Source organism: Rattus norvegicus, chromosome 2 (genome assembly GCF_021556685.1).
Source record: "Rattus norvegicus strain SHRSP/BbbUtx chromosome 2, alternate assembly SHRSP_T2T, whole genome shotgun sequence".
NCBI lineage: Eukaryota > Metazoa > Chordata > Mammalia > Rodentia > Muridae > Rattus > Rattus norvegicus.
The window spans coordinates 119,491,970-119,509,382 of record NC_141535.1 but is presented as its reverse complement, the minus strand read 5'-3'; the positions used below and the strand labels follow the sequence as shown (position 1 = coordinate 119,509,382).

The 17,413-nt window shown below is 41.8% G+C and overlaps 1 pseudogene; it reads right to left on the bottom strand.

Annotated features, from left to right (window-relative positions):
* Window positions 1-294: 294 nt before the first annotated feature.
* Window positions 295-8,467, bottom strand: Rbmxl1-ps1 (Rbmx like 1, pseudogene 1; annotated as a pseudogene).
* Between the last annotated feature and the right edge of the window lie 8,946 nt (window positions 8,468-17,413).

The following is a 17,413-nucleotide window of genomic DNA, read 5'->3' as shown; positions in this document are numbered from 1 at the left end:
CCTTCCACCCATTTCCCTCCCTTTCCAAATCTCTTCTTTATAACCTATAAGAGAGTAGTTGGTTCCATTGTTCAGTTCTGACGTCCCCCACTCCGACCTCACACACACACCACAATGAAAGCTACCCCTCTGCGGGTATGAAGAAGGCGAACTTTCTTCTACAGTGCTCTGTCTATCCACTGAGGTACTTTTGTACAATTCTTAGTCTACCAAGCTCCCTGATGGCAGAAGCAGAACTTCATTGATTTTCTAAGAATCTTAACTTCAGGAATCCTTCCAGAAGGGGAGCTTTCTCTAACCCATAGCTTCATGACTGCTCCCCCTATTAGATTGAGGTGGCCCTCGTGAAGGGGTTGCCATGGGTGAGTTACCATAACTCTCATATGAATCCCTGTAGGAACCTCCACTTGGATAATCTAAATAGTCACAATCCATCCATCTCCATCTCTATCACCATACCCTCTTGATGGGTAATCATCAAGTGAACTGGTAGGAATATAATTTCTTGGTGGTGGAGCATAACTTTTGGTATCACAACAGTTTAGGTAATCTCTGCTTGGCTGGCTGTGTTTAGTAGAATACCCCTCATCTCCCCAGGACAAGTAAACATCTCTATGGGGCAGCAAGGGCTCCTTCATGTGCCCCCTTAGCAACATGTCTCACATGACACAGGGGTCCCCCTCATTCCACTGCTGCTGCTCTTAAATGTCTTGATCACTTAGGAGGAAGATCTCCACTTCATGATGGAGGGACTCTGTCTGCTTAAAGATGTCACCTCGAAGAACTAATAGTAAAATTCATGGAATAGCCACTGTCATTCATGTGTCTTCCACATGATGGGGTTGGGGAGTTGGGTAGGTGGGGCCACCTCTAATGCGTCCACTTCCTCTCTTCTTTCTCAAAGACCCTCAGAAGGGCGCTTGCTTCTTGGGGGTGGTCCACACCTATGACTTTAAATCAGTGGTGTGGCAGCTTGCTCCACCTTGATGGCTCACTATCTAAGGTCTTTCCATTCATGTCCCTGGCAGCACTCTTTGTATCTGCTGGGTTTTGACAATGATCAAAAGAAATTCTTCTTGATTTATTGGCTTCTCGGTCCTTCGTTGAAAGTGCTTGCACTAGTGACAGCTACTGGTTCCAGAACTGAACAGAAGTGCCCATAGAATTACTGTGCAGCAAGAAAAAATAATAAAAGAGACAGCACACTTTACATTACTAGAGGACGAGGCTAAGGAACCATTCTATCTTCTTTCTAAATGTGGGTCTACCGAGGCTGTATGATGAAAGGGTCTTTGCTTGGTGGGTCCTACATCTATGCAAGTCTTGTCGCTAAAGATTTATAAAGCTTTTCATTTGTCTTCAAGGTAAAAGAAAGTTTCCCAAATATTTTAGGTGTATTTTTGTTATTTTTTCCTGACTATTACAGTGTTTGAAAGCAGGTCTTTAAAAGGTGAAGCAAATAAGAACAAGCTAGACATAGGATGCTTGCACAATGATGCTGGAAAGGTTTGGTGATACAACAGCTTTGTATTAGTCAAACTCATGTAAAGTTCTTGAGTGCTAGGAGCTAGTGTGTTTGTCTGGTAGAATTCATATAACCCACACTTTAGTACTGAGGAGCTCTGGTATATCTAAATAGAATTTATTCTTTTTGTAAAACAGATTATTATTCTCTTGTCTTTAAATAGTCCAGGGATAAAGAATTTGTAACAGTTACTCTTTTTAGTCTAGAATCTAAACTAACTATGGTTGTGACATCTTTATTATTTGAAAACAATGTGTGCTAACATCTGGCTTGTTTGTCTCAGAATAGACCAGGGCTCCAGTCTGATCTTCTTTATAGCCGAGATGACCTTAAGCACTTCCTCCCTTACTTCCACCTCTCAAGTGCTTGGGTTACAGATAGGAACCTACCGTGCTGGGTATTCTCCCAGCCCTGAGGATGCTGCCTGGGGCTCTGGTGCTCTGGGCAACACTTTACCCAGTCAGAGCAGCGCTTTTACATTTAAAGTTGCTTATTCCCTCTAGGTTTTCTTGATCACCGCGATGAGGATTATCTCAATTGCGCCAGCCTTTTAAATGAACCCATTTGGGGTTTAATTTGTCCATGGCTTAATATATATGATTAAGTCATTAATCTTGAGCTTTTCTTTTCACTGTCAGAATTTAAAACTATAAATGTCTTTGTCATGACACATTGATTTTCATACATAACCCATTTAAAATGTCATGCAAGAATTTAATTTTGATTATGATGTCTCTCTTTTGCCATTAATTATTTGAAATGTGTTTGAAAACTTCCAGGGAAGCGGCAGTTGATTTCATTCTTTCGGAGGAAGTGTCTGTGAGGTTTACGAGACTGGTTGTATGGCGGTTTAATTTTTCTAAAATGTCTTTGTTAATCTGAGAAGTCATTGGATGCGGTATGTTTTATATGGTTTTTTAATCAGGCTCCTTGTTAGTGCTATAAATCTATGACCTCTGTTCTTTTTGTTTGCCTGGCCTATCAACTGTAAGTTTGAGTACATAAACAAACACACGAGCCTCTGTTTTGTAAACACTTGTGAGAGTTTAACATGGTTGTGTGCTCCTTGGCCAGAATGTCAGGCTCAGTGTCTGCTGACGGTGTAGACGCCTTCTAACACTGATACTATGACAACTCGGCAAGGGATGCATTCCTGCCTCTGTGGGAAATGGCACGATGTGCTTGCTCTGCTCGTTCCCACCCTCACCGGTGTGCCGTCTCAAGATCAGAGGTTATACAACTTAGGAACACTTCTCACATGGCCCTGTGGTGAGCTTCTGGGTGCAGTATCAGTCTTATCATTTGTCCTTACAGGAGATTGGTGTGAATTCAGTTATTATGAAATTCTGCATAAGCGACTAATGAGATGGCCACTGGATGAACATAGTTTCCAAGCCTGGTGACCTGATCTCAGGATATGTATGATAGAAGGAGAGAACTAATTACTATATGTTGTTCTCTGACCTCTATATGAATGCAATGGCATGTGCATCTTCCCATATAAACAAACAGTAGTAATAGTAGTAGTAGTAGTAGTAGTAGTAGTAGCAGCAGCAACAGCAGCAGCAGCAGTAGTAATAGTAGCAGCAGCAGCAGTAGTAGTAGTAGCAATAATAGTAGTAGTAGCAGAGCTCCAAATGCAAGGGCACCCTCATTCATAAAAAGAAACTTTACTAAAACTCAAAGCATACATAGTACTTCACACAGTAATTGCCGGAGACTTCAACACCCCACTCTCTTCAATGGACAGATGGAAACAGAAACTGAACTGAGATACAGTGAAACTAACAGAAGTTATGAACCAAATGGGTTTAACAGACATCTGTAGAACATTTCATCCTAAAACAAAAGAATATATTTTCTTCTCAGCACCTCATGTTACCTTGTCCAAAATTGGCCATATAATTGGTCACAAAACAGTCCTTAACAGATACAAGAAGATTGAAATAATCCCATTCATTCTATGAGATTGCCATGGACTAAAACTGGTGTTCAGTAATGAAAAAAACAGCAGAAAGCCCATATACACGTGGAAGCTGAACAATGCTCTACTCAATGACAACTTGGTCAAGGAAGAAATAAAGAAAGAAATTAAAGAGTTTTTAGAATTTAATGAAAATTTAGGCACAACATACCCAAACTTATGGACACAATGAAAGCAGCGCTAAGAGGAAAACTCATAGTTCTGAGTGCCTCCAAAAAGAAACTGGAGAGAGCATACAGAGCATATTGCTCTGTAATAACCTGTATTACAGAGCAATTGTGATAAGCAGCTTGACAGCGTACCTAAATGCTCTAGAAGAAAAAGAAACAAATACACCCAAGAGGAGTAGAAGGCAGGAAATAATCAAACTCAGGACTGAAATCAACCAAGTAGAAACAAAAAGAACTAAACAAAAAGAATCAACAAAACTAGGAGCTGGTTCTTTGAGAAAATCAACAAGGTAGATAAACCCTTAACCAGACTAACCAGAGTGCACAGAGAATTTATCCAAATTAAGAAAATGAGAAATCAAAAGGGAGACATGACAACAGAAACTTAGGAAATTCAAAATATCATCAGAACGTACTAGAAAAGCCTATACTCAACAAAATAGGAAAATGGATGAAATGGACAGTTTTTTCTAGACAGATACCTAATACCAAAGTTAAATCAGGATCAGGTAAACCATCTAAACAGTCCCATATCCACTAAAGAATAGAAACGGTTATTAAAAGTCTCCCAACCAAGAGACTTGGTTTTAGTTCAGAATTCTATCAGACCTTCCAAAAAGACCTACTACCAATACTTTTCAAACTATTCCACAAAATAGAAACCAACGAAACACTACCCAATTTGTTCTTTGAAGCCACAATTACACTTATACCTAAACCACACAAAGACCCAACAAAGAAAGAGAATTTCAGACCAAAAGTACTCAATAAAATTCTTGCAAACTGAATCCAAGAACACATGAAAATGATCATTCACCATGATCAAGTGAGCTTCATCTGAGGGATGCAGGGATGTTTTAATATATAGAAATCATCAACATCATACACTAATAAACAAGCTCAGATAAAAGAACCACATGATCAAATGCTGAGAAAGCATTTGACAAAATTCAACACTCCTTCATGATAAAAGTCCTGGAAAGATCAGGAATTCAAGGCCAATACCTAAACATAGTAAAAACAATATACAGCAAACCAGTAGCCAACATCAAACTTGAAGCAATCCCACTAAAATCAGGGACTAGACAAGGCTGCCCACTCTCTCCCTACTTATTCAATATAGTGCTCAAAGTCCTAGCCAGAGCAATCAGACAGCAAAAAGAGGTGAAAGGGATACAAATTGGAAAGGAAGAAGTCAAGATATCACTATTTGAAGATGATATAATAGTATATTTAAGTGACCCCAAAATTCTATCAGAGACCTCCTAAACCTGATAAACAATTTCATCAAAGTGGCTGGATATAAAATTAACTCAAACAAATCAGTAGCCTTCCTCTCTTCAAAAGATACACAGTCTGAGAAAGAAATAAAGGACATGACACCCTGTACAATAATAATGATATAAAATACCTTGGTGTGACTCTAACCAAGCAAGTGAAAAATATGTATAACATATAACATATAACTTCAAGTCCCTCAGGAAGGAAATCGAAGAAGATATTAGAAGATGGGAAGAATCTCCCATGCTCATGGATTCAATGCAATACCCATCAAAATTCTCACTCAATTCTTCACAGAGTTAGAAAGAGCAATTTGCATATTCATTTGGAATAACAAAATCCAAGGATAGTGAAAATTATTCTCAGCAATAAAAGAACTTCTGGGGAAATCACTGTCCCTGACCTTAACCTGTATTACAGAGCAATTGTGATAAAAACTGCATGGTACTGGTACAGAGACAGGCAGGTAGATCAGTGAAATAGAATTAAAGACCCAGAAATGAATCCACACATCTATGGTCACTTGATCTTTGACAAAGAAGCTAAAACAATACAGTGGAAATAAGACAGCATTTTCAACAAATGGTGTTGGTTCAACTGGTGACAGCATGTAGAAGAATGCACATTGATCCATTCTTATTGCCCTGTACAAAGCTCAAGTCCAAGTGGATCAAGGACCTCCACATAAAACCAGATACACTCAAACTAATAGAAGAGAATGTGGGGAAGAGCTTTGAACACATGGGCACTGGGGAACATTTCCAGAACAGAACACCAGTGGCTTATTCTCTAAGATCAAAAATCAACAAATGGGACCTCATAAAATCGCAAAGCTTCTGTAAGGCAAAGACACTGCCAATAGGACAAAATGGCATCCAACATATTAGGAAGAGCTTTACCAGTCCTACATCTGTTAGAGGCCTAATATCCAATATATACAAAGAACTCAAGAAGTTAGACTCCAGAGAATCAAATAACCCTATTAAATATGGGGTTTAGAGTTAACCAAAGAATTCTCAAGTGAGGAATATCGAATGGCCATGAAGCACCTAAAGAAATGTTCAATATCCTTAGTCATAAGGGAAATGCAAATCAAAACAACACTGAGATTCCACCTCATACCAGTCAGAATTGCCAAGATAAAAAACTCTTGTGACAACAGATGCTGGAGAGGATGTAGAGAAAGAGGAACACTCCTCCATTGTTGGTGTGACTGCAAGCTTGTAAAACCACTCTGGAAATCAGTCTGGTGGTTCCTCAGTAAATTGGACATTGCACTACCTGAGGACCCAGCTATACCTCTCTTGGGCATATACCCAAAAGATGCCCCAACATACAACAAAGACACATGCTCCACTATGTTCATAGCAGCCTTATTTATAATAGCCAGAAGCTAGAAAGAACCCAGATGTCCCTCAACAGAGGAATGAATAGAGAAAATATGGTACATCTACACTATGGAGTACTACTCAGCTATTAAAAACAATGACTTCCTGAAATACTTAGGCAAAGGGATGGAACTAGAAAATATCAACCTGAATAAAATAACCCAGTCACAAAAGAACACACATGTCTACACTCACTAATAAGTGGATATTAACCCCAAAGCTTGGACTGTGAAGATACAGTTCACAGACCATATGAAGCTCAAGAGGAAGGAAGACAAAATGTGGATGTTTGAGTTCTTCTTAGAAGGGGGAACAAAATACTCACAGGAGGAAATACAGGGACAAAGTCTGGAACAGTGACTGAAGGAAAGGCCATCCAGAGACTATCCCACCTGGGGATCCATCCCATATACAAATACCAAACCCAGACACTATTGTGGATGCCAAGAAGTACTTGCTGACAGGAGCCTGTTATAGCTGTCTTCTGAGAGGTTCTGCCAGAGCCTGACAAATACAGAATAGGGGGCTCACAGCCAACCATTGGACTGAGCATGGTGGAGTTAAAGGAAAGAAGGAGCTGAAGGCATTTGCACCCCATAGGAAGAACAATAATATCAACCAACCAGATCCTCCAGAGTTCCCAGGAACTAAACCACCAACCAAAGGGTACACATGGAGGAACCCTTGTCTCCAGCTGCACATGTAGCAGAGGATGGCATTGTCTGACATCAATAGGAGGAGAGACCCTTGGTCCTATGAAGGCTCATTTCCTCAGTGTAGAAAAATTCCAGGGTGGTGAGGTGGGTGTGGGTAGGTGGGAGGAGGAACACTTTCATAGAAGCAGGGGGAGAGGGATGGGAGAGGAAGGTTTGGAAGGGGAAACCAGGAAAGGGGATAACATTTGAAATGTAAATACATAAAATATCCAATTAAAAAAAGGGAAACATACCCATTATACAGAAGAGGAAATTTGAGATGTGCAAATGAGTAGTGCCTTGCCAAGATGGGCAACTAATAGATGTTAGAGCTGGCCTGTGAACCTAAGCTTTTCAGGGCCAGGTTAGGAATCCTTGCACAGCAGGACTGGCCTTGTATTCTAGAAATCCCAATAGCCATGAAGACCCTTTAAAAGAACTTTACATGCAGATCCTAATTCTTGGTTCATAATAACTCTGTGATAAGGTTACCAAATAAAAGATGGCACAGTTTCCACAAGACTGGCCGAAAATGTCAGTCTATCGACTCATCCAGTCCCCTGCTTTACCTTGCATTATCATTGTGTCCCTTCTCCTGTATTTCTTGTTCATGTTTATGTCTGTGTTAGTGTTGGGACTCTCTGGGCATTGCTCCTTAAGCCAGGACAGTAAGACAAAAGACAAAAGTTCTTAATGTGACAGGGATGCTTCTGAAATATTTCTCTCGTGAGCAGAAAATTAATAGTTTAGTAAATTTAACTTGAGTTGTTTAAATCCAATATAGAAACATTCAGAGATGATCCGTTGAAGTCAGAGAGGGAAGAGTAGGAGCGAAAGCAAGAAGATGATTTCTAAAACAAAATGGTAGGTGTGATGCAAAGAGAGAGGAAGAGAAGGGAGCCCATAAGACACTGATGGTTTCACTATGCCTGCCAATCACTGAACACATGTGGTCAATACTCTCTGTCCTGTCCCACACACGTTCTCTCTCTTAATCCTCTTGTTGCTGTTGTCTAGGCGAGCAGAGGGGTTCAGAGAAGTTAGTAAGTAACCACCCCAATCACACTGTTAGGAAGGGAAAGCAGGGATGTCTGGCTTGATCAAATCCACAGTATGCTCACCTGGCAAGGACTGAGGTACTCTAGAGATGGTGCCCTGCAAACCTCCCACCATGCATCTGGATTATACACTGCCAACCTCCCACTCTATGTGGGACAGTGAGGTATTAGCACTTAATGTATATTTATGTATCTGCTAATTCACACACAGAGGCACATAGACACACATACCCCACAATTATCCTCCCCAAAGCAAAGAAAATTGGTTAATTTCTGTGTATACTTTGACCAAAGTCTTCTGGAATAAATACTTACCAGAAGGAAGGCATAATAGATGACAAATGGGGCAACATTCTCAAGTGCCATAATTTTAGGAGTAATGCAAACCCCTCACTCCAGCCTCGCCTCCCACATTTAGTGAGTAAACAAAGCCACATAGACCCAAAAAAGCAACAGGAAAATATCACAGAAAAGTGGAGGGGCCGTGAAAATTCTTTCTGAAGGTCCATTCCCCTAAGGGTTGAGGTCAGGCATATGGCTCTATTCATCAGGCTCTAGACAAAGGGCTTGGCTATTTTATGCCCCGATCATTATTGTTGGTTAAATTAAAGCACGATCAAAACACATGTAATGGAATATTAATTTCAGTTACTGGGGCTAATTGAAAACATAGCAAGAGTTGTGACTATGGAAAATGGAGTGAGAACACTCAGATGCACGTCCAAGCTAGCTTACTCTTTTCAAGTTGGGCAGTAGCATATTTTTAAGGAATGACAGTTATCCCTAGAGTCGTGCTTAAGTGCATCAGGAACAAAAGTTAGCCTGGGAAAAAAGGAAGAGGAGCTAACTCTCGGCTATCAGTGGGTTTCAGACATGCAAATTTGGTCTTGAAACTATCAACTGCTAATTTGCACACATGAAAGACATTACAGAAATATATAATCCCTGAAGCCAAGAGCCGAACGTCTCTCATCTTGCTGTCCTCAGCTCGAAGCCTGGACCCTGGCACCGAGATGATGCTCATCAATAATTGTTGACTGATTGAGGGGACAATTGTTAGGGACTTTATGCCTGCTGTCACAAACAAGAGTGCTTGCTTTCTCAGACAATTGACGTCAGCAGTGAAAGTATAGTCCGGCAAGGATTGAAGGAGAGAATTCGTATAAAAGTCTGAAAGATAGAGAATGTAACTAGGAAATTATTTTAAGATTTATTTACCTTTATTTTATGTGTATGAATATTTTGCTTTATATATACCACATACATGCCTGGTGTCAGAGGATGTTAGAAGAGGGTACTGGATTCTCCTGGAAATTAAGTTATAAATGGTTCTGAGCCACCGTGTGGGTGCTGGAAATTGAATTCGGTCCTCAGAAAGGGCAGTAAGGGCTCTTAAGTGCTGAGCCACCTCTCCAGGCTGGTACCTAAGAACTTCTGCCTGCTTTTTCTATGGCTGCATCCTCATTACTTAGACCCTTGCCTGGTAGATGGTAGGTGTTCCGTAAGTGTGTGTTGAATTGATGCAGCAAGACTCGGAATGGATTGGAAGGAGAGGATGGAATTTGGAGCTCAGAACTTTACAAGGCAGTCTTATATCTGTGCTGAGAATGGGCTGAGTTGTTGACATTGTTATTTAAGGTAAATATAAGAATAAACGGGCATGATTTGCCTTGCAGGATTAACAAAATGCAAAGGATCAGGGTGATGCTTCTCAAGGTATCAACTACAGCCAATTGAATAAGAGTTGTTCTGGAAAGACTAAGACCTCTAGAACCTCCAAGAGGCTACCAGCCTTGCTTGGTAGAGGAGGTTAATGTGTCCTTGTGGAGAATTCATAGTAATCTGGGGCCCTGTCTTCTTGGCATCTCCTGCCTGCTAACTGGCTGATTTTTCCTAGAAGAGGCTTGATGTCCTTGCTTTTAACAACAGTGCCTTACTGATTGTCAAAGGCTAGCATGACGGAGAGAAGTGAGCCGCTCTGTTTAAGCTACTGAAAATATTCTTATAAAGAACATCCTCCAGATGTACCCTGACTGAAGCTCTCGACGGCATAGGGAGGGAAATGTTAGCCAAATAAGCTGTGTGCACCGTAGCAGGAACCATTTGTGTGGGGTTAAAAACATGTCATCAATATTCAATGGTTCCCCTATATGGCATGTGACAGCTCCTGAAGTGACTGTGTGTGGTACTCTGTGCATGTGGGTGGTATTTTTTTCCTTCTCACACAAGTACGTATATGTCATTTGTTGTCTTCTCCTTTTGTTATGCTCTTAGCCATGTCTTTAAATTTAAAGAGAAGGAACCAGACGGGAAACAACATTTATTCTCCCTTGGTCAAATACTGCATTTTCTGAATCCATTTTTAATTCAGCTCAAGTGATGCACAATTAGAGAAATTTTACCCACAATCACACATTCAAAATATTGTCACAAAATTTCCTGTTCCTTTATTGTTTCATTATCATACGTGGGTGGCAGAGTTATATATTTTAATGTATCTCTTTTGAATTGTACCCCTAGATGCAGGCAGCAATTTCCACACGATTAAAAAAAAGCCCACGGTCTCTGTGTGATTTTGACTCCCTTCCATCACTGAGTGAAACTCTTGGTTCTGGGGCATATAATGGGACTCTCTTTAGCCACCAAGATGAGGGGGAAAGTCACAAGAGCAAACTGTAGACCCAAGGGCACATATGGTGAGAAGCTTACAGTAGTTCTTTGGACTGGAAAAGACATTGACTCTGCAAGCTGAAGCTGGTCCCAGCAAGAACTCACTCAGTGGCCTTTACTTGGCTGATCACCAAAGGTCTTGCTGAACTGGTAACACACGGAGTTGATGTTGATGGAAGAATGAATTACAATTGCAGTTCACAGGCACATTATTTGAGTTTTCCACTATTTAGAGTGACCCCTGACCCAAACTCTCTCCCTGCTCTAAGTTTCGACTTTCTCCCGTGACCTTGAAACTGACATAGTGCTTTTTTCTTGTTGTTTGGTTGGTTGGCTGTTGAACATATCCCAGAAGACTTTTTCCCGACAGCAGAGCGGGTGCTGAAAATATCCTGCAGGAGTCTTGTCTCACGATGTAATTGAGCTACGAGTAGACTCAGTAGAACCTTGGAGTGCTGAGAAACAGGTAAGCTGCCTTGTGCATGCTGGTCCCTACTATCCGAGAGTGAGTCATACGGGCACTGATGGAGGAGCAGAAGGACTGTAATGTGTTCAGTGATACATGGTGTCTGGCAACTAGAAGGTGGGCTTCTTCATAAATGCTAGTTTTCCTCCTAAATTGGGAATATTTGTTGGCCTTCAATCATTTTGGGGCTAAAGTTTAACCTTTATTGAGAGTCCATCTAGAATCTTCACAGTATGGATGAATGAATGGATGGATGGATAGATGGATGGATGGATGGATGGATGAATACATGGGGATTTTCGTGGAGGGGATAATTTGTCACGTCAGGCTTAAGAGGACATAGAACGTTTTTTCTTCCAAGACTTATGTATACTCCCTGATATACCTCTGGATTTCAAGAAGCTTGGGTGGGGATAACCTAGAGAAATACCTAAGTCATCCTTCAAATCCAAGGATTTGGCACTGGTTGTAGACATAAGGATAGTACCTGGGCACACTTTCCTTTGTGTTCCTCTCTCCTCTTTCCTGGGTATCCCTCTGTCATCACAGCTCCAGTGTGCAAACCTTAGAGATGTGATGAGTAAGCAGATTGCACAGCCTGTTGGGAAACTCTCCCTCTGCTGCACACCTCCTCAATGGAGGCCAACCATCATCTTCCCATCTGTTCTCCATCCCTGAACTTCTAGAATTGGAAGTTACTATCTTCTGCTCACATTGGCTTCCAATGTCTTCACTCTAGTGTGGTCCAATTTCTGCTTCTACTTTGCCAAATGGGTTTTCACTTGAGTTCAGTGATGACCCAGTTGCAAATCTAGTGAATATGTTAATGTTCTTCCAGTAGGCAAATATCTGCACTTTGATATTATCCCTCCTCTCACTCTTAAACAGCCTTGGTTCCCACAACCTTCTGACCTTACTATCACCCCATCTCATACAATTTTCTTCCTTTTCATGTCGCTATTCCCAAGTGGTCTCTGGGTTCCTCGTTTCCTTTCTCTCTTGTCTGCACATGCAGTTTCAAGTGCTTTCTGCTGGGACCTGGACTCAAATTCTCAACTGCCTTGTGGATTTTTCATGTCGGCACAGTAGATGAAAGTTCAACCCATCATTGTCCTCCACAATCAGTCCTTTGTCTTGTACTTTGGACATGCTCAGCACTCTATATAATGACTTGAATATGAAGTGCCACCATGGCTCATGTGTTGAAGGCTTGCCCCCCAGGTGGTGGTACTGTCCAGAAGTGTGTAGTTCTAATGCACCCAAGAGTTCATTATGGGGAGTTAGAGGTGGCTATAGGATGTAGATTATGGGAGTCATGACTTTGGGCTGGTTGCCAAAAATAAGTCACTAGAGTTATGACTTTGAAGGATGTATCTTGTGCCTGGCCCTTCCCTTCCTTCCCTTTTTATTTCCTGACTTTCATGAACCAAGAGCTTCTCCTTGGCCACCCTTCCTCCATGATGGCTCTGCCTTGCCACTGCTCTCAAAGAACGGAGCTAGCCAGCTGTAGATCCGCTCCTCTGGAACTGTGAACCAAATAAATCTTTCATTCTTTAAGCTGCTTTTCCTCAGATATTTTTCATATCAGAGAGAAGTTAACTAGTACATCCCACCGTGTGCCTGAACTCCTGCAACAGAAGTCTCATGTGAATGCTGCCCCTAAGACTTTGCTTGTGGAATGACTTTCAAGAACACGAGCCCATTTTCCCACAGCAGTTTAACGGCTTCGTTCTTGCTTGTTTTGTTGAGACTGCATCTTGATACGTAGCCCTGGTTGATCTTGAACTTGTGTCAGTTCTGACCCAGTCTCCTGCGTGTTGGGATCATAGCATGTCTTGGCAGGTAGAACACAGCTGTTTGTGATTCTTTAATCCTAGCTGGTTTTTAAACTTATAGCATATTTCACCTGAGAATTCACTTTATACTGACACAATTATCAGTCTAGGTGTAATGGCACAGGCCTGTAATCCTGAGACCTGGGAGGAGGGTGGCTCTGAGACTGGGGCTAACCTGGGCTAAACAGTAAGATGTAAAAACAAACATCTGTTCCTAAATAATTACTTTAAAGAGTATCGCCTTGATTTTTCTGTTTAGGATTCTTCCATAGGCTTCATGATCTATAAGATAAAGATTGGAAATATTATTATGCCCATCATATACTTGGCATTCTTCCATTTGCCTTACGTGGGTTAGCTCTTTTATCATTAGGATAGGGTGGCTAGCATTGCAGGAGTGGGTTTCTGAAAGGTAAATTTGGTATTCTTTTCTCTCCCTCCACCCTCCCCCTCTCTCCTCTGCCTTTCACTATGGGGTGATACAATCTAGAACCCCTTACCAGATGGGATTTCATTAATCTTGGGTTCCCCAGTATCCGAGACTGCAAGAAAGAAACTGGGGTTTCTTGTTTTTTTTTTTTTTTTAATCTTACTAGGCTCAGGTTTCTGCTAGAGCAAAGCAGTACAGACTAAACCAGGAGTATCCACAGACGAGATAGAAGATACTGGTAGGTGGGTGAAGGCTAGCTGGAACCACATAGCCACGTGGATAGCCACGTGGACGGAAGAGGAGGTGCTGAGTGACAGCTACACGAGGAGGGGCTGAGCTTGAAAACCAGCTGCGGTTCAAGACCCGGCTGTACAGCCCAAGCATAGGACTGGTGAGTCAAACACTAGTACAACTGTTTCCTGCCGTCGACCTTCTCCAGTGAAGATGGCTGTAAGTCATCTTCGGTGGATGAGGTTAAGCTGTAGATATTCGAGGGATGGCCCTTGATGATGAAAGATGTTCAACAGAGAGACTATGGTGCCTATAAAGTTGGTCAACAAGGGACATGTAAAAATTTCTCTGGAGACCAGCAAGAGCTCTGCTGAGGGTAGACGGCATGGCTTTCCGGTGGCCCAGTTTCCACGGTTTCTTTTATTATTTATTTATTTTAATGTGCTTGGGAGAGAGAGCAGAGAAAATCAATTACTGTCTACAATAAGTCTGTGGCAAGGGATAGTAGCGTGGTGGTGTTAGTGGCCACCAATGTCACTTTAGTCTTTTGAATTTTATAGAAAAAAGAAAAACAAAAAAACAAAAAACTCCATATTCTATGGAGTTCAAATTAAGACTTTTTTCAAAATTATGTGTAATTGTGAAACTGCAATAAGTAAAACCGAGGTTTTCTATTTTCCAGGATATAACAATGTATACTTGATTTTGATTTTAAAAGAAATGTGCAAGTGTAAAACTCATTCCAGAGATTTGGCTCTGATCTCTGAGGCAGGTGCACGGAAGACCAGGAATGTAGCAAATAAATAGTAATAGTATAACACGGATTTCAGATTTTCTGAGTGTCACATTAACAATGTGAAGTTTTCCACTGACTGATATTTGAATGTCACACCCCCAGCAAACCTGTAATTAAAGTTATTTTGGCATTTTCAAATCAAATCCCTGCTTTTGGGGGGTGGGCGGGTTATAATTCCACTTTCAAAATGTGCTTCCAGATAAAATTTGACATGAAATACAAAGTCTTACCCAGGCAGTAATTCCCCTCCACCTTCCACCACGAAATGGAAGTGTTCTAAGCAGCGTGTGTGTTTAAGGTGGACATCGACCTCGCCCGTGGGCGGCACAATAGGAGATACTGCGGTCGTTGTAATACCAAAGAGGCTATTCTATGGGGCGGCAGCAGCAACATTTACTGCGTCTCCTGTTACGGAGGATACTAACTGACTGATACTCTACTTTGAGAGAAGCAATGCTTGTCTGGTGAGAGTGGCACAATCTAAAAAGCATCGGAATAAAAGAGGGCACCAGAAAGCGGAGCGTCCAACTTCGCCGTGGACTGTCAGTTCTCTCTTTCGATGCGCCAACTCTTCCTTTGAATCTTCTGGGCACAGGTGTTTTGCTTAGGACTCTACCAGTTTTCTTTGTCACTCACATATGTACCTATGCCTGCCTCTGTGTCTGTAACAGGAAGGGACAAAGCACTTCCAGGATCCTCTTCTGCCTCCCCTCCCCCTTTTGCTCAATGCTGCCTCTGACTAGGAGGGAGGTTGTAGGGGTGGGGGTGCTTTAGACGGTACTTAAAGAGTTAGCTAAATTCTCCACTGGTATTTAGAAAGTAAAAGGAGAATGCTGGTGGGGGGGTGTGTCTTATGCAGGGGGAGGGGTCATGGAAAGGCCATTGGATTCTTGCCGGAAGGTCACAGGGGCAGTGGGAGGGGTCATGGAAGAATGAATGACATCCTTTGGGTTTTAGGCACACTCGGGTGGAGGAAAAATGTCAGTATAATCTTTCTTGTGCAGCACATTGTAGAAAATGTCTGCCAAGGTACTGTACCAGTCTAGGGCGGTGTGAGCACTACAATCATTTATTAACGTCAGAGTGATCTTTACTTAAACTCCAGACCACTTCACACTCCCAAAGACTTCATTTCCTTCAAGGTCCACTTGTGTTACTAATCCCTTTCTCTCTTTCCCCCTCAAACTTACATGAACTTAATTTAGGAAATAACAGCAGTCAACCCTTAAATACGCCTAGAGGTTTTAAGGCTCTGAGGGTGTCACCACAACATGTAAAATATGGAAGGAAAAGAGCTGTGTTGGGTACCACAGTTGAGCTAAACACCAGATTTCATGATAAGCCTTTATGGCAAATTAGAGGGTTCCCATTTCCCCAATCAGCTGGCCATGAGATGTCGGGAAGCGGTTTGGTTTTGTTTTGTTTCTTCTTCTTTAACACGGGGGCCCTTAAGACTTTGTAGCAATGTATTTTTAAGACTGTCAGTAAACAGCTTCCTCAGGTCACAGAGGAGCAGTAATGGGAGCTGTTAAAGTGTGAAAAGCGACTGCCTAGCAAAGGTTAATCACAAGCTGCCCACTAATGACCCCTACAGCCCCCGGTTTAAACCCAACAGCACTTGTAAAGACCAATCAGGTGAATAATTTCCTGTCTGAGGTAGCCTTTATGGTTCAGAAGAAAAGCAGAGTTGATTTTGAATAGAAAGGCCCTGGCAGGGGTGGAGGTTATTATTATTAAGCTGATCTAAACACCTGGGTTTCCCACTGGACCCCATTACAATTCCTCCATTATGTCTAAATATTTCAACCATTCCTGTGGCACTGTGGATTAGCACATTACTAAGGTAGGTGAGAACTGGGCGACAGGAAAGTTGAGGAGCGGCAAAGACCACCTCCTACCCCAACCCCTACCTCTCCATCCTCAAGATGATGACATCAGGACCAGAGGCTGCCTAGGACAGGAACGGGAAGGGTTCCAAGGGTCAGAGCTGTCTCTCTGTAGCTCCCTGATTCCATCCTACCTCACTAAACACTTCAGACTAAGCCATTCAGACTGAGAAATTTTTACTATTTTAAAGACCCTTAGAGGACAGGATTCCATTGCTTGCCCTGGTAACTAACTTCACTGTGAGTCAGCAGTCCGGTCCCCAGATAAAGAACTAAAGTAATTTCTTCTGTGCTTTAGATCCACTTTCCCTGCCCTCTTTTTGGGTGGCTGTATTTTGAGGATCCTTCCACGTTTTATTATATGCTTGGTTAAACATTACTCTGGGTCCAATAAAATTGCTTAAGTCTTTGAAGATCTTATTTCCACCTGCAGCTAGCAGATCTGAGCGTATTGGGGCGAGGTGTGTGGATGAAGGCTCGGATCAGGAAACAGTGATATATTTAGGCTCACTGAAGGGACAGGATTTAAAGGCAGCAATAAGATTTGCAGATTCCAGTTTGGAAGCCACGATTTGGGTGGTCCTCTGGAGAAGTGGCTCAGTTTGTACTCAGTGCTTTCATTTACCCTGTCAGCATGCTGACTTCCTATCACATTGTCCTATGTGTCTAGTTTTCCTTTTCTCACAATTGTATTATAAGGCATAAGTCAAACAAACAAAACAAAACATGACAAAAATACAACTCTCACCTTAAGAGAAGCAAAAGAGCTTGTTCTAGAGCCAAATTTGAATGGCTGTGGCCAGGGAATAAAGATTTGGGTTTCCCCAAATTCTAGGTGCCAACATAGAGTTTTGTGAAGTTTATAATTTTACAGAACAAAGAGAGTCATAAGCAATGAAGGCAAGTTTAAAACACATTGGTTGATATGTCAGATTGGTGGTCACAGTAAGAGAGGGGAAACTTTCCTATAGGCCTTAGATGTTATCTGATGGCATTCT